Source organism: Elephantulus edwardii, unplaced genomic scaffold (assembly GCF_000299155.1).
Source record: "Elephantulus edwardii isolate Elephantulus edwardi_28Jun2011 unplaced genomic scaffold, EleEdw1.0 scaffold00174, whole genome shotgun sequence".
In the NCBI taxonomy this organism is placed as follows: Eukaryota; Metazoa; Chordata; class Mammalia; order Macroscelidea; family Macroscelididae; genus Elephantulus; species Elephantulus edwardii.
The window spans coordinates 6,903,407-6,919,636 of NW_006399924.1; the positions used below are offsets into that span (position 1 = coordinate 6,903,407).

At 37.3% G+C, this 16,230-nt stretch overlaps 1 protein-coding gene across 2 annotated transcripts in view; it reads right to left on the reverse strand.

Annotated features, from left to right (window-relative positions):
* The window catches only part of RAP1A (RAP1A, member of RAS oncogene family), a 119,583-nt gene that overhangs the window by 31,046 nt on the left and 72,307 nt on the right, over positions 1-16,230 (reverse strand). Inside the window, exon 2 of one of the 2 annotated variants that reach the window (XM_006895720.1) lies at positions 6,778-6,786. The exons of the other annotated variant lie outside the window; for it this stretch is intronic. The gene's annotated coding sequence lies outside the window, so the exon portion shown is untranslated. The remainder of the gene's footprint in view (positions 1-6,777; positions 6,787-16,230) is intronic. 2 annotated transcript variants of the gene reach the window in all.

Genomic DNA, 16,230 nt, shown 5'->3' on the forward strand with positions numbered 1-16,230 from the left:
AGCACATCCAGGGCAGCATCTGTTAGCTGAAATATGTCAACAGGAAACCATCTATAGACTTAGAGTCTATTGCACCTGAATTTCAGAACCATCTCAGGAACAGATTTGAGGCCTTGAACACTAATGAGCGAAGACCAGATGTGTTGTGGGAGGATATCAAGGGTATCATCCAGGAAGAGTGCAAATGGTCATTGCAAAGACAGAAGAGGACGAGAAGACCAAAATGGATGTCAGAAGAGACTCTGAAAATTGCACTGGAGAGCAGCAAAGTCAAAGTACAACAAGAATTCAAGATACTAAAGAGTTGAATACAAGATTTCAAAAGGCAGCACGAGATGACAAAGTAAACATGAGAGAATATATATGCAAGAACATGAGTGAACACCATATAGAACAGACACCAAAAGAAAAACACCAAGGCATATCATAGTCAAATTTGCCAGAACCAAAGATAAGGAGAGAATTCTGAAAGCAGGAAGGAGAAATAAAGAGTTACCTATAACGGAGAGCAAGTAAGATTAAGTTCCGATTTCTTAGCAGAAACCATGTGAACAAGAAGACAGTGGAATGACATACATTGAACACTAAAGAATACAACTGTCAACCAAGAATATTGTACCCAGCAAAACTGTGCATCAAATATGAAGGAGAAATCAAGATATTGCAGAAAAACAGAACCTAAGGGAGTTTGTAAAAACAAGACCAGCATTGCAGGAAACAATGAAGGAAAGATGTCCTCCTTACAGAAGTGCCACAGAAAGCAGGATGGACCAAAGTAACTAGCAACAACACTGAAAAGAACTCAACACAATGATAGCAATAAAACCTTGGCTCTCAATAATCACACTGAATGTGAATGGCTTAAATGCACCACTGAAGATAAAAAGAGTAGCAGATTGGATACAAAACCAAAATCCATCAATATGCTGTCAACAAGAGATACACCTGAAAAGTGAAGATAAAGACTGACTAAAAATAAAAGGGTGGGAAAAAATATACCAAGCAAATGGCAACCAGAAAAAAAGCAGTAGTGATATTCATCTCTGATAAAATAAATTTCAATGCAAAGACCATCAAAAAGGACAAGGAAGGTCACTACATAATGTTTAAAGGGTCAGTAGAACAAGAGGACATACGATAACAAATATCTATGCACTAAATGAAAAACCTGCCAAATATGTAAAACATTAACAAAACTGAAAAAAGAAATAGACAACACCACCATAGTGTTGGAGACTTCAATACACCACTCTCAAGAAAAGACTGAATTATCAGAAAGCAACTCAACAAAAGACACTGAAGAATTAAACCACACAGTAAAATAACTCGATCTCATAGATATTTACAGACTAATGAATCAAAAATAAGCACAGTATTCCTCCTTATCCAATGTGCATGGAACACTTTAAAGAATAGAGCACATTTTAGATCACAAGGAAAGCATCAATAAATAAAAAAACATAAAAATAATAAAAAACATCTTATTAGATCACAATGCTACAAAATTAAAATTAATAACAAGAGGATAAAGGAGGAAAAAACCATATATTTGGAAGCTGAACAACACCTTGCTTGAATAGGAAGTAAGTACCAGAAGAAATAAAAATTGAAATGAAAATTTTCTGAAACAAATGACAATGAGAACACAACTTACAAAAACCTATCGGAAACAGCGAAAGCTGTGATTGGAGGCCAAGTTATAGCAGTAAGCAAACACATCAAAAAGCAGGAAAAAAATGACCACTGACTCTCTAACCCAACATCTCCAGCAAATTGAAAAAGAACAGCAAGAAAACGCAACACCCTGCAAAAAAAATCTGAAATTATAAAAATGAGAGTAGAAATAAATGAAATAGAAAACAGAAAAACAATTGAAACAATCAACAAAATTAGGAGTTGGTTCTTCAAAAAGGTCAATAAAATCAACACATCACTAGCAAAACTAACAATGGGGAAAAAAAGAAAAGATACAAATAATCTGAATAAAAGATGAAATGGGCAATGTCACAAGAGGACCAACTAAAATAAAAAGGCTAACAATGGAATATTATGAAAAACTATACTTAAATATGAAGATCTAGAGGAAATGGACAAGTATTTATAAATTCAAAACCTACCTAAACTGACACAAAGTGAACTTGAACAACTGAACAGACCCCTTAGAAAAGAAGATTTTGAAATGGTAATAAAACAACTTACAGCCAAGGTAAGCCCTGGACCACACGGTTTTACAAGTGAATTTTATCAAACATTCGAAGAACTGTCACCAATTCCACATAAACTATTTCAGAAAATAGAAAAAGATGGAATTCTTTCCGACTCATTCTATAAAGCAAACATATCCTTGACAGCAAAGCCCGGTAAATACATCACCAAAGCAGAAAACTATAGGCCATTATTTCTCATGAATATAAATGCAAAAATCCTGAATAAAATCCTGGCCAATAGAATCCAATGATACATTAAAAAAAAAAAAAGATTCACCGTGACCAAGTGGGATTCATAAGAGGTATTCAAGAATGCTTAAACAGAAGAAAAACAATCAGTGTAATTCATGACATTAAAAAAAGCAAAGAACTAGAACCATATGATCTTATCAATTAATGCAGAAAAGGCCTTTGAGAAAATCCAAGACTCTAGGAAAGGGGGATATATATATATTTTTTTTTTCAATAAAATTAGAAAGGAATTTTCTCAACATAGTAAAAAGTATATATGCAAACCTGAGAGCCAACATTGTTCTCAACGGAGAGAGATTAAAGGTATTCCTTTTGAGAACAGAAACTAGGCAAGGATGCCCACTATCACCTCTCCTATTCAATATTGCACTGGAAGTCTTAGACAAAGCAGTAAGACAAGAGAAGGAAATAAGAGGTATCCAAAGTGGCAAAGAGAAAGTAAAATTATCTCTATATGCAGATGATATGATCGTATACTTAGAAAACGGTGAAGACTCTGCAAGAAAACTACTGAACATAGTTGACCAATACAGTAAAGTGGCAGGATACAAGATCAACATACAAAAATCAGTTGGATTTCTGTACAGTGACAAAGAGAATACAGAATGAGAGCTAAGCGAAACAATATCAGTGACAACAGCTAATTACAAAATTAAATACTTGGGAATAAATATAAGTAGAGACAGAATCTATTCAAAGAAAATGACAAAACATTACAAGAAATGAAGAGACCTGGAGAAATGGAAGAATATACCTTACTCTTGGATAGGAAGACTCAATATTGTGAAAATGACAATAGTATCAAATGCAATTTACACATTCAATGCAATACCAATACAAATACCATTTCTATTTTTCAATGAGATGGAAAAGGCAATTTCCAGTTTCATTTGGAATGGAAAGAGACTGCAAATAAGCAAAGCACTCTTCCAAAAAAAAAGAAATAAGGTAGGACACATCTCACTTGTGGTACTGGTATAATGACAGACACATAGATTGACGGACTAGAACTGAGAATCCAGAAATGAGCCCATGTACCTATAGCCAACTGATTTTTTACAAGGAGATGAAATCAATTAAGTGGGGAAACAACAGACTTAAACAAATGGTGTTGGCAAAATTGGAAAACTATCTGCAAAAAATCTCAAGTAAGACCTAAACCTCAAACCATACACAAAAAGGATCAAGAACCTAGGACTAAAACCAAAAGGGGTGGGCAAGGAGAAAATGTGCAACAATGAATGAATGGAAATCCAAATTCTCTATATAATGTTCATTAAAATCTCAATTAAAAAAGACCATTTGATCAGAGAACAAGAAGATTAAAACAAAAAACTGCCTCATAACTTCCATTTTTTATGAAGTGAAAATTTAAACACTTTAGCATTTTTGAAATGTAGATATTTTGACACACACAAAAGAAGTATTGCACTGGGAAAGTATGAACCTCTCCAAAGTACTGAGGGACAATGATGTCAGTATAAAGACTAAGGAGCACCTGATTCAGGTCATAATCTTTTCAATCACTTGCTATGCACCTGAAAGCTTTACAATGAATAAGGATGACAGAAAGGAATCGATATCTTTGAGTTATGCTGTTAAGAGAAGATTACTGAGTATCTCATGGATGGCAAAAAGATCAAATACAAGAGTCTTAGAGAAAGTGCATCCAGAGGGCTTCTTAGAGGCAAGGAATGGCAAAGCTTTGCCTCACATGCTTTGGGCATGTTGCTAGGAGGTGCTAGTCCTTGGAAAGGTGGAGGGTCAGTGAAAGTGAGGAAGACAGTCAATAAAACAGAATGGCACAGTGACTACAGCAATGAGCTCAAGTGTGTCAGAAGATGTGAGGTTGGCACAGGATAGCACTAGGTTCAGATCTGTTTACAGGGTCTCTGAGTCATACGTAACTCGATGGAACAGAACAGTAACAACAGATATTTTATTTACTTAAAATATCATACACTAATTTCATATACAATTTTGTTCACAATTATAGCTGGCCTACGCAAACGCTACCTCAAAAATCATCGTATGTTCAAAGCACATTATTTAAAAGTGAAAATAAAACCCAGAGATGGGATAAAACATTTGGTAATCTTACGTTTTAGAAAGGTTTTTATGTCTGGGACACACATAGAATTCCTAAAGGTCAGTGAGACATATAACCCAACTGAAAAAAATGGGCAAAGTATTTGAAGACATATCTCCAAAGATGATATACATCACTGTTAAAGAGGAATGAAAATGGTGGAGCCTCCTTGGCAACAGTTTGGAAGTCACTCCAAAGAACTAAACATAGAATGACCATACTACCCTACAACTCTACTTTTGTGCATAACCCCCAAAAAGAACTGAAAACAAGGACTCAAAGAGATACAGGTCACCAATTAGTTTACTGAAGTACTCTGCAAAAAACCAAGAAGTAGATTCATCTAAAGATCTATCAAAAGCTAGACAGATAATCAAAATATGTGGGTATATACACACAATGAATTCTTATTCTGTCATACAAATGAATACATTTCTACTACACGCTACAATATAGAACCAAGGAAAACAATATACTAAGCAAAGTAACCAGAAGCAAAAGGACAAGTATTAAATGATCTCATTTATATAAAATATTTGGAGTATACAAATGTCTAAACACAAAATACATATTTTTAGTTACCATGGTCTATGTAAATGGAGAATTAGTACTTAATGGATACAAAGTTTCTGCTTGAGGTGATGAAAAAGTACTGACAAAAATAGTGCCCACCATTACATAATATTGTGTGATTAATGTCACTAGAGCGTAATTTAAAAATGGTAAAAAGCTTAATGTTAAGTGTATTTTGTTGTTATTGTGATGTACCTTCAAGACATCTGTGACTCATTGTGACCCTATGTACAACAGCCCCTTAACCCCAGTCACTGAATCAATCCATCTCATCGAGGGTCTTCCTCTCTTGCACTGTCCCTCCACCCTCCCAAGCATGAGGTCTCTCTCCAAGAACTGGTCCTGCCTTGCAACATGTCTAAGTATGTCAGACAAAGCTTCAAAATCCTCACCTCTAAGGAGCAGCCTGGTCTCACCCTCTTTAGGACAAATCTGTTCATTCTCCTAGCATTCCATGGTATATTCAATACTCTTCTCCAGCACCACAGCTCAAAGGCATCAACTGTCCTTCCATTATCCCTAGTCATTGTCCAGCTGCCTAATGTTGTTGTTGTTGTTATGTGCCATCGAGTCGTTTCCGACTCATAGCGACCCTATGCACAACAGCTCTAAACCCTGCTCTATCCTGCGGCAACCGCACCGCCTCTGACACACCCATCTCGATTACCCCAGTCACCGAATCAATCCATCTCATAGAGGGTCTTCCCCTCTTGCACTGTCCCTCCACCCTCCCAAGCATGAGGTCTCTCTCCAAGAACTGGTCCTGCCTTGCAACATGTCTAAGTATGTCAGACAAAGCCCCAAAATCCTCACCTCCAAGGAGCAGCCTGGTCTAACCCTCTCCAAGACAAATCTGTTCATTCTCCTAGCAGTCCAGGGTACATTCAATACCCTTCTCCAGCACCACAGCTCAAAAGCATCCACTCTCCTTCTGTCCTCCCTAGTCATTGTCCAACTCTCTGATGCATAACAAGCGATTGCAAATACCATGACCTGTATCAGGCGCACCTTAGTCTCCAGAGAGACACTGTTGCTCCTGAGTACGTTTGAGAGGTCCCTAACGGCAGACTTTCCCATCGCGATACGCTTTTTGATTTCCTGACTGCTGGTACCAAGAGTGTTAACTGTGGAGCCGAGCAAAGTGAAGCTGTAAACACTCTCAATCTCTTCATCATCCATCTTGACGCTGCCAATTGGTCCAGTGGCGAGAATCTTTGTCTTCTTGACATTGAGCCTTAGTCCATACTGAAGGCTACAGTCCTTGACCCTTCGCAGCAAGTGCATGAGGTCCTCCTCAGTTTCAGCTGCCTAATGTATAACAAGTAAAGACCATAGCCTGAGTGTCCAGACTGACATTGTTGCTCTTCAGTACCTTGGAGAGGTTTCTGAAAGCAGTCTTTCCAAATGTAATTTGTCTTGTAATTTCTTGGCTGTTGATATCAAGAGTGTTGATTGTGGAGCCAAGCAAACTAAAGCTGCTAATAACCTCTTCACCATCTATCATAATGCTGCCAATCGGCCCAGTGATGAGAATCTTTTCTTTTTTAAATTTTTCTAATTTTATTGTTTTGTGTGTGTGTACCATCAAATCAGATCTGACTGGTACAGGAGAAGATTGCCCCTCCTTCTCCAGCAGAGCATCTGGTGAATTTGAACCTTGTACCTCTGGGATTGCAGTGCAGCTTCTTGCCACTAGGCCACCAGAGCTCCCTAAGCTTTTCTTTTCTTAATGTTGAGCTTCAATCCATACTAATGGCTGTAGTCCTTGATTTTCTGCAGCAAGCACTTCAGATCCTCTCAGTTTGTGCAAGCTGGGCAGTGTCATGTGCATAATGCAGATTCCTCTAATCTTGATGCCACATTTCTCCTCACAGAGCCCTGTCTCCAGGATAATCTGTTCGGCATATAGATTGAAAAGGCATGGAGACAATACACATCCCTGGGGTACACCCTTCCCAGTTTTGAATCATGCAGCGTTTCATTGCTCTGTTCTGAAAACTGCTTCCTGGTCCAAGTATAGGTTTTTCCTAAGTACAATCAAGTGTTCTGGGATTCACATTCTTCTCAGAGTCAGCCACAGTTTGTGATCCACACAATCAAATGCCTTTGCAAAGCCAATGAAACACTTTCTTCAGGTACTGCCTGCTGTCAGCCAAGATACATCTAATATTAGCTATAATATCCCTAGTACCACAGCCTCTTCTAAACCTAGCCTGCACTTCAGGCTGTTCTCTGTTGATGTGTGGTGTATTTTATGATAATTAAAACAAACACGGTGTCTCCCAGTCTGATCTTTTATTCAGAGCCCCACAAAGAAAAGATATCTGGACTAAAAGGATATTTTCCACAGGGCTGGAAAGTACTGTCTTTAAAAACCAGCCTATGCCTTCTTGTGGATGAACATCCACAGCTGTCTGATATGTCTGAGACTAAATGATATAGGTCTGGTATCAAGCTTTGAGAAGAATTGTCAACTTTTGTTCCTTCTCCTCAACTCCTTCCTGTCAGGTATTTGGTCTCAGCACTCCAGCAAAAACTCATCTGGTTTGTTTGCTCTCTGAATGATTATTAGCCAGATTTAAAAAATAGCTAATACCTCCAAAATCTAACATCTCTTATGTTAAGTAGACTTTTAACATGTAAAGCTATTGTTATTGGGTTTTGCCCTTATTCTTTCCTTTTTTTAAAAAAGAAACTACTTTTGTTTGGTACCACAGTGTGAGACACTGGGGGGAAAAAACTATAAATCATATTACGGCACATCTATTTATCGTATGTTTATGTATAAACAAATGTAATAAATTAAAATTTTGTATATTTAAAAAAACCCACAAAACAAAACACCCCAAACAGAAACGGCCTACTGGCAAGAAGCTGCACTGCAATCCTAAAGGCACATGGTTAGAATCCACCAGCTGCTGCTCTACAGGAGAAGGATGGGCAATCTAACTGCCTGTGAAAACCAGTCAGAGGGTCAGCTCTAGGTCAGTTTCGACTCAATAGTACACAACAACAACAAAACAAAGCACCACAAACAAAACCCAGGAAGTTGTAAATGGTAGCCTATGGGTGAATGTTAAATTCTAAGGGAGCTCTGATGGCCTAGTGGCAAGAAGCTGCACTGCAATCCGAGAGACATGCAGTTTGAATCCAACAGATGCTCTGCTGGAGAAGGAGGGGCAATCTCCTCCTGTACCAGTCGGATCTGATTTGATGGTACACACACAAAAAATAATAAAATTAAAAAAAAAATTCTAAATGCAGACTTATAAAGTCTAAATTTCTGGAGGAAAATAGAATATAAACTTTATTTTGTATCTCCATAGTTATCTTCACAGGTAAAATAATAGAAAAGAATTTTGTTCTTTGTAACGGGGAATGGCTTTATAACCTACAAGAAGACAATATGACAAAGTATATTAAACTTGTTTTATGCTCTCAGAGATACTAAAGAAATGAAGAAAGACGTACAATTGCCTTGCTTTCGACACAGAATACTATTAAGATTGTGACACAAGGAAGAAGAGGCCAGAAATCTATCAGTTAAGTAAGAAGGGGTTATTCTGAGAAAACCCTAGGCATTTCCATAAAGCCAAGAGTAAATGCCCAGAGTTGACTAGAACTTGAATTATACCTTAGTGTATATGTTTAACAAGACCTAAAGTCAAGGATTTATCCTAGGTGCTTACAGGGATTACAAAGAAACCTCCAAAGGCTAGAGCTGCTCTAAAAAGAATTCAACTGCTTGTCAGAACAAAGCCCAGGAGTTGTCTGGCAACCCCAAGGCATGCGGTTCAAATCTATTAGCTGCTCCCTGACAAAGATAGGCAATCTCTTCCCATGCGATTTATAACCTCTGAAAAATCTGCTGGAGGGTCAGCCATGGATCAGTTCTACCTCTTTAGGATTAAGTCTTTGGAAAGCATACAATTTAAGACACTTAAAGAAGAAAGAAAATATGTCCTGAAAACAGGTTGAAAAATCTATTTAAATAGTGCAAGAAATGAGATAGCAGAATCAACCAGTATGTTTAAAGAAAAACATATTAAGAAAGAAAATAGAAGATAATAAAACTACCCAAAATAATGTCTAGTGTTCAAAACCAGTATCTGGAATAAAAATATTACTGGCTTGAATAAAAATAAAACAGAAGTAAAATTCAAGAATCTGAAGACACAGTAAGAATGTACCCAAATGTACAGCAAAAAGCAGTAAGGATAGGGTAGAGGGAGAGAGGAATGAGGGTGTGAAAAAGAGGGAATAGAAAAGAAAGGTGAACAAATAAAAAAGTAAGAGAAACAGACAATATCAAGCTATAAATCAGTGTTAACATATGTATAATTACAGGTAAAGAGAGGAAAATATTTGAAAAAACATTGACATTTTTCAAATCTGCTGAAAGCTGTAAACACTCAAATCTAAGCAATGTAATTAATCCTTTTCTCAAGAAAGATAGAATATACCAAGCATATCAGACTATAACCAAATTCCTGAAAAGAGAGAAAATTTTACAAGAAGCCAGAGGAAAATGTTTAGCTACAGAGGAACATTTAAAACCATTTTCTAGAGGGAAGCTATGGAGCTCTGGCCTAGTGGTAAGACTCTGCACACTGCAATCCCAAAGACATACGACGTGGATCCACCAGTCATTCTGAGGGAGAAGGATGGGCAATCTCTTCTCATGTGATTTACTGCCTCTGAAAGCCAGTTGCAGGGTCTGCTAATGGTTGGTTCTGACTTGTTGGCACACAACAACAAAGATAAGCTATACAAGATTGAAGCAAATGGAAAAGTATTTTTTAAATGCTTAAAGAAACAGATGGCCAACCAAAAAGCTAAAAACAAAACAAAACAAAAACCCCACAAGGAAAACGGCTTTAAAAAAATAAAGGTGAAACAAAACTTTTCCATACTCTGTTGGGGAGGGGGTGTCTGAGGCTAAAAACAAGCAAACCAAACTAAACCAAACCAAACCAAACAGAACTATTCACAGCTCTCTTTATATCTCTCTCTCACATACAGAGGAAATTTCAGGTGGAAGAAAATGATACTAGATGGAAATACAACTCTACCTAAATGAGTAAAAGTGAGCTCTGGTGGTCTAGTGCTAAGGAATTGCCAATCCAAAAGCACGCAATTAGAATCCACCAGCTGTTTCACTGGTTAAAGGTGGGCCATTTCCTCCCCTGTGATTTACAATCTCTGAAAACTCACTGGAGGCTCAGCTATGAGTTGGTTCCAACTGGACAGCACATACCAACAACAACAAATTAATAAGGATATTACAAGAATAAAGAGTACCATAAACTTTGAATAACAGTAAATAGAAAAGATTTTATTGCATGTTTAAAGCAAAAATAGTAATAGCGTGGCCTTGCAGCAAGAACCTGCGCTGCAATGCTGAAGGCACACCGTTCGAATTCACCAGCTGCTCTGCAGGAGGAGGATGGGCAATCTCTTCCTGTGATTAACTGACTCTGAAAACCTGCCGGAGAGTCAGCTATGGGTCAATTCTGACTCAATGGTACACAACGACAGGATTTATAATACATGGTGACATGAAATATAAGCACAGGAAAACATATTACTGGGCTTTCACATAATATCTGAAAAGCTGTTTTTTAAAGGTAGTCCATGGAATGTTAAAGATATCTATTGTAAAACTTATTACTTATTAAAAAAAAAAAAGGCAGGCTAATAAAATCAGTAAAAAAAAACCCCAACCAAACCCAGTGCTGCTGAACCTATTTTGACTAATGGAGATCTTCTATCTGGTTTTGGTGGATGTAAATCTTAACGAGAGGAGATTGCCTCATTTCTCTCCCCTAGAAGAGCTGATGTATTCAAACTCCTCCTGACTGCTTAGCATTCTACATGTAATACATGTTGCTACATTGGTCTAGTGGACAAAAAGTCATGCTACCAAGCCCAAGGTGGGTCATTTTAATCTGTGGCCCTCAGGCCTGACTCAAATTGGTTTGGTTTTTTTAGTGTGTGTGAAACATTCTTGCAGGTGGTATAGCACTGGTCTGTGCATTGCTGTACAGAGGTAACTCCTGGTTGCTGTGATGCAGAATGCTGTGACACTGATGTGCCAAATGTGATAATGGTTACCCAGGGTGGACAGTGTTTGGTGAAGCTTCCTAATTAAAACAATCTTAGAAGCAGGAGTGGTATCCACTTCTGAAATGGCTTGCTTCCAGAAACTCTATGAACAGTGCTCAGGTCTTTTGTTCATAAGGTTGCTATGAGTCATTTAAGACTTGACAGCACCTACCACCACCACCACCAGATAAAATGGAATATATTTTTATAGTGTTGCTATTTTTTAAAAAAAATTTTCAATTATTAATTTTAATGAAAATGTACAGACTCTGGATTTCCATTCATTCATTGTTGCATTTTTCTCCCTGCCCAAGCCTCCCCTATACACTCTTCTCTTTGAAAAGTAAAATTCTTGCATTGTTTTACAATCCCTCCCAAGTCCACTCCACTATGCAGCCTTCGCTCTAGACTCCTGTCATGACAATAATACCTAATCACATATCCCTTTTAAACAGTTTCCCCCCTCATCTGTTTCAATGCAGTATACATTATTGAACCCATCTTTCTCGGTCTCCCCTCAACCCTGATGTCAGTCCTGTTTTACAACAGTGGCACTATGTAGTATTTGTCCTTTTGTGACTGAGATACTTCACTCAGCATAATGTCCTCCACGGTCACCCATTTTGAATAATATTGCATGAGTTCCTTGTTTTTCAATGCAGCATAGTATTCCATTGTGTGACTATACCACAACTTCTCTATCCATTTGTTAGTTGATGGACACTTAGGTTGTTTCTAACTGCTTGCTATTGTGAACAAAGCCGCAATAAACATGGGTGTGCGTATATCTGCTTGGGTGTCAGTTATGTTCTCTTTGGGGTATATTCCCAGTAGTGGAATTGCTGGGTTAAATGGTATCTCTATTTGCAACTTTTTGAGAAAGCGCCATTACCGCCTTCCACAGTGGTTGCACCAGTATTTTTAAAAAACATTCAATGTATCTAAAAGAAAGCAGGAAAAACACAAATTAACAAGAACAAAATAATCCCCCAAAAAGTGAGACAAATAATTTTCTTGGTTTCAGGATCTCTTTGTAATTTATAGTCTTCAAAGCATTAATAAAGGCTATTAAGAACAGATGTTAAAATTTTCTCCAAATGTTTTTCCTGCATCTCTAGATATTACATGGCCTTTTTATTCTTATTCTATTATTATGTTTTTCTTATCCAGTAATTTACTTCTGAAAAGTCAATAAATACTGACGGAACACAGTTATTTTCAGACACCTATGGAGTTACTACTGAGTTAGAAATGACTGTAATATAACACATGCACATATACACATACAGGCAAAGGAAGATGTAAAATGATCTTTATTTGCAACTCATGGACTCCAGATTTTTCTGGAGCCATGGTGGGCATATGAATCCCTGATTATGCTTTAAAGAAAAAAAATTGTCTTAAAATGAAATAATTGTTTAATATTAAAGCAAAATTACCTATATGGGATCAAACTGACAACAACTCAAAAGATTAGAGGACAGTAAGTTTATGTGAATGAGGAATGGAAAACTCAGAAAAGGAAGGTATTAAGAGTTGCACAAACTGAAGTACATAATCAACATCAATAGTATATATTCTCAACAACACAAACTATATTTGCATATGATATGATCTTGTAAATAGATGAGATATATAAGACAGTTATCAGACTAATAAATTAATCTGGAAAGGATGCAGGATAAAAGGTTAATACACAGAAAGCAATTATATTTCTGTATCCTTGTAAAGGACAAGGAAAAAAAGGGAAAATATTTAGAGATTAATTTAACAAAACATGTATAAGATACATATCTTGAAACTTATATAACACTTGACTAAGAGAAATGATAATTTAATAAATGGAGAAACAGAAATCTACACTTGGACCAGGAGGCAGTCATCAGAACAGGATGAAGAAACACTTCAAAACTGGTAAGGGTGTACTCCAGCAATGTGTCCAATCTCCATACCTTTTCCATCTATATGGAGAACAGATTATCCGGCAGGTTGGGCTCTATGTGGAGGAATGTGGCATCCAGGTTGGAGAAAGATTCATCAACAACCTGCATTATGCAGATGACACAACCCTGCTAGCTGGAACTAAGTACTTGCTGTAGAAGGTCAAGGACTGCGGCTTTCAACATGGATTGAAGCTCAACATCAAGCAAGGGCTCACACCACTGGGCTGATTAGCAGCACCATGACAGATAGTGAAGAGATTTGTGATAGTTAACAACTTTACTTTGCTTGGTTCCACAATCAACACTCTTGGTACCAGCAGCCAGGAAATCAAGAGATGAACTGCATGGGCAAGTCAGCTGTCAGGGACCTCTCCAGAGTAATGAAAAGCAACGACATCAGGCTGGAGACTAAGGTGTGACTGATCCAGGCCATAGTCTTCACAATTGTGTGCTATGTGTCAGAGAGCTGGACAGTGACTAGGAATGACTGAAGCAGAATTGATGCCTTTGAGCTGCAGTGCTGGAGAAGAGTGTTGAATATACCAAGGACTGCTACGAGAACAAACAGGATTGTCCTGAAGAGGATGAAACCGGGCTGCTCCCTGGAGACAAGGATTCGGAAGCATGCTGCAAGGCAGGACCAGCCCTTAGAGAGAGACATCGTGTTTGGGAGGGTGGAGGGACAGCACAAGAGAGGAAGACCCTGGATGAGATGGATCAGTTCAGTGATTGGGGTAATGGGAGTAGGTGTGTTGGAGACAGGTTGGCACAGGATAGAGCAGAGCTTAGGTTCTTGTACCAAGGGTCACTATGAGTTGCAAGCAACTCAAGGGCACATAACAACACCACCATGATGACAGTATATAAAAAAAAATATGGACTGACAGGAGAGGCAGGAGGAATACAACGCTACTGCAATAGTTTCAACTGGGAAATCACATGGGTCAACTGGAATTGAAGAAGAAATTGTGTTTTATAAAAGAAAACTGACCAGATTCCAAAACTTATTAGAAGTCATTGGCAAGAAGAATGGAAGGTTAATTTTTAGACACCGTTCCTGTGGACCATCAAGTCAGAACCAAACCATAGCTGACCCTCCAGAGGGTTTTCAGAGGCAGTTAATCACAAGGGTGGAGACTGCCCATCCTCCCACAGAGCAGCTGGTGAATTTGAAGAGCACGCCATCAGGATTGCAGCATAGCTTCTTGCTACTAGATCTACTTATTGCATATATATCTCCATTTAAAACAGAAACTACTAATGGAAGTTTTTTTTTTTAAAAAGGATCCTATATATAAAGTCTGGAAGTTCAGTAGAGACACAGATACTAAAGGTATGATTACAAAATTATTTGCAATAAAACAGATCAATCAAGAAGAATGAATACAGTAAAGGAGAAGAAAGCTAAAAACTGAGCTCTGGGCTGAATGGAGATGAACATGAAAATAGGAAAAAGTGAAGTAGAAAATTTTTGTAGAAATGATAGGTATCTTACACTTTCACTTGTGTTAGTGGATTCCCTCATTTCCATAAAAAAGAAATATCAACAGATAAACACAACAGATTCAATTTTGTACAGACAACTATATTTCTATTGCCTTTTCCAGGTTTCCAGTTATTCTAAGAATTTCTATCATTCTAAGATAGATGTGAATCTATCATCTCTGTAATATAAAAATTCCTCATAGCTGACCCTCTAGAGAGTTTTCAGAGGTAGTTAATCACATGGAAAGAGGCTGTCCACTTTTCTCCTGTGGAGCAGCTGGTAGATCTGAACCATGTACCTTTGGGCTGGCAGCACAACTCCTTATTACTAAGCCAAGATAATTCCCTTCATTTTCAAGATGGAATCCTAATACAGCAAGGCTCATTTATCCTCCTCAACTGACTCTAGTACTTCTGGGTCAACAGAATTTGTGGAAAGCACTCAGATGAAGCCAAATCATGTAGAGTATGCAGCAATAAGAAAATTTCTGGCCCCTCTTATTTCACTCAAGTGGTAAAATACTCAAGTTCAAAAGATATTTTTCACATACTCTATGCCCCCAAATGGCTTTCTTACCATCTAGCATGTGCTACGAATGTATGCACATGTATAAAATAGCTCACGCAAGAAAACACAAACATATCTCCAACAAGAAATAATGTGGATAATTATTTTCTTTCTAAAGCAGAGTTGTTCTAACTCACTACTGCCAACTTAAGAAACCACTATATTCTTCCAAGTTTTTCTATGCCTTTTTAAGGAAATCTCTTATGCCCCATTCTCCCAACATACTACCAGGCAATTTCTTACTCTGGTCAAGATTTCTCTGACAAATAAGGAGGGCAGGAATAAACACTGGATTATGTTCAAATTATAAGTCAGTCTTGAGTCCTGAGCATTATATTCCATGATACAACAGAATAAATGTTGATTCTTCCTTTAACAAAACTAACTTCTACAAAATAGCATCAATTGTCTTTATGAAGCAAAATGTATTACAGGAAGAATTATGAACCTGAGAAGAAAATCTCTTAAGGAAATTTAGTTGTGAATAGAAATTTTATATTTTTATATATTAAGAAACAACAAAGGCAATTTCTTAACAAGCCATGATATTGGTGGTAATCTTTAAATAAATGATGAGCAATCTCTTCCTGTTTTATTAACTGCTTCTGAATACCCACCAAAGGGTCAGCTATATGGGTCAGTTCTGATTCGATGGTTGGTATACAACAATTTAAAGAAATAAATGTGAATATTTTAAAACTGCTTGCTGTGGGAAGACAATAAATATGGAAATCATGGTGAGCTTTAACTTTGTAAAATAACGAACACTGTTGTTTACAGTATAGCATAATTAAAAATGCTACTTTTAAAAGAAAGATGAAATAATATAGTTATTGTCACTGATAAACCTTTTTTATTAATTAGTCCTCACACTCTAAAAGCAGGCATATCAAGCAATTTTTCTGTTTGCCACGAGAAAATAAGCTTATGTAAATAAAAGGGGCCAACAGGAATTCCTAAGAATAGATAATTAACAATCACAGATTTGAATAGAAGAATGAAAACAAT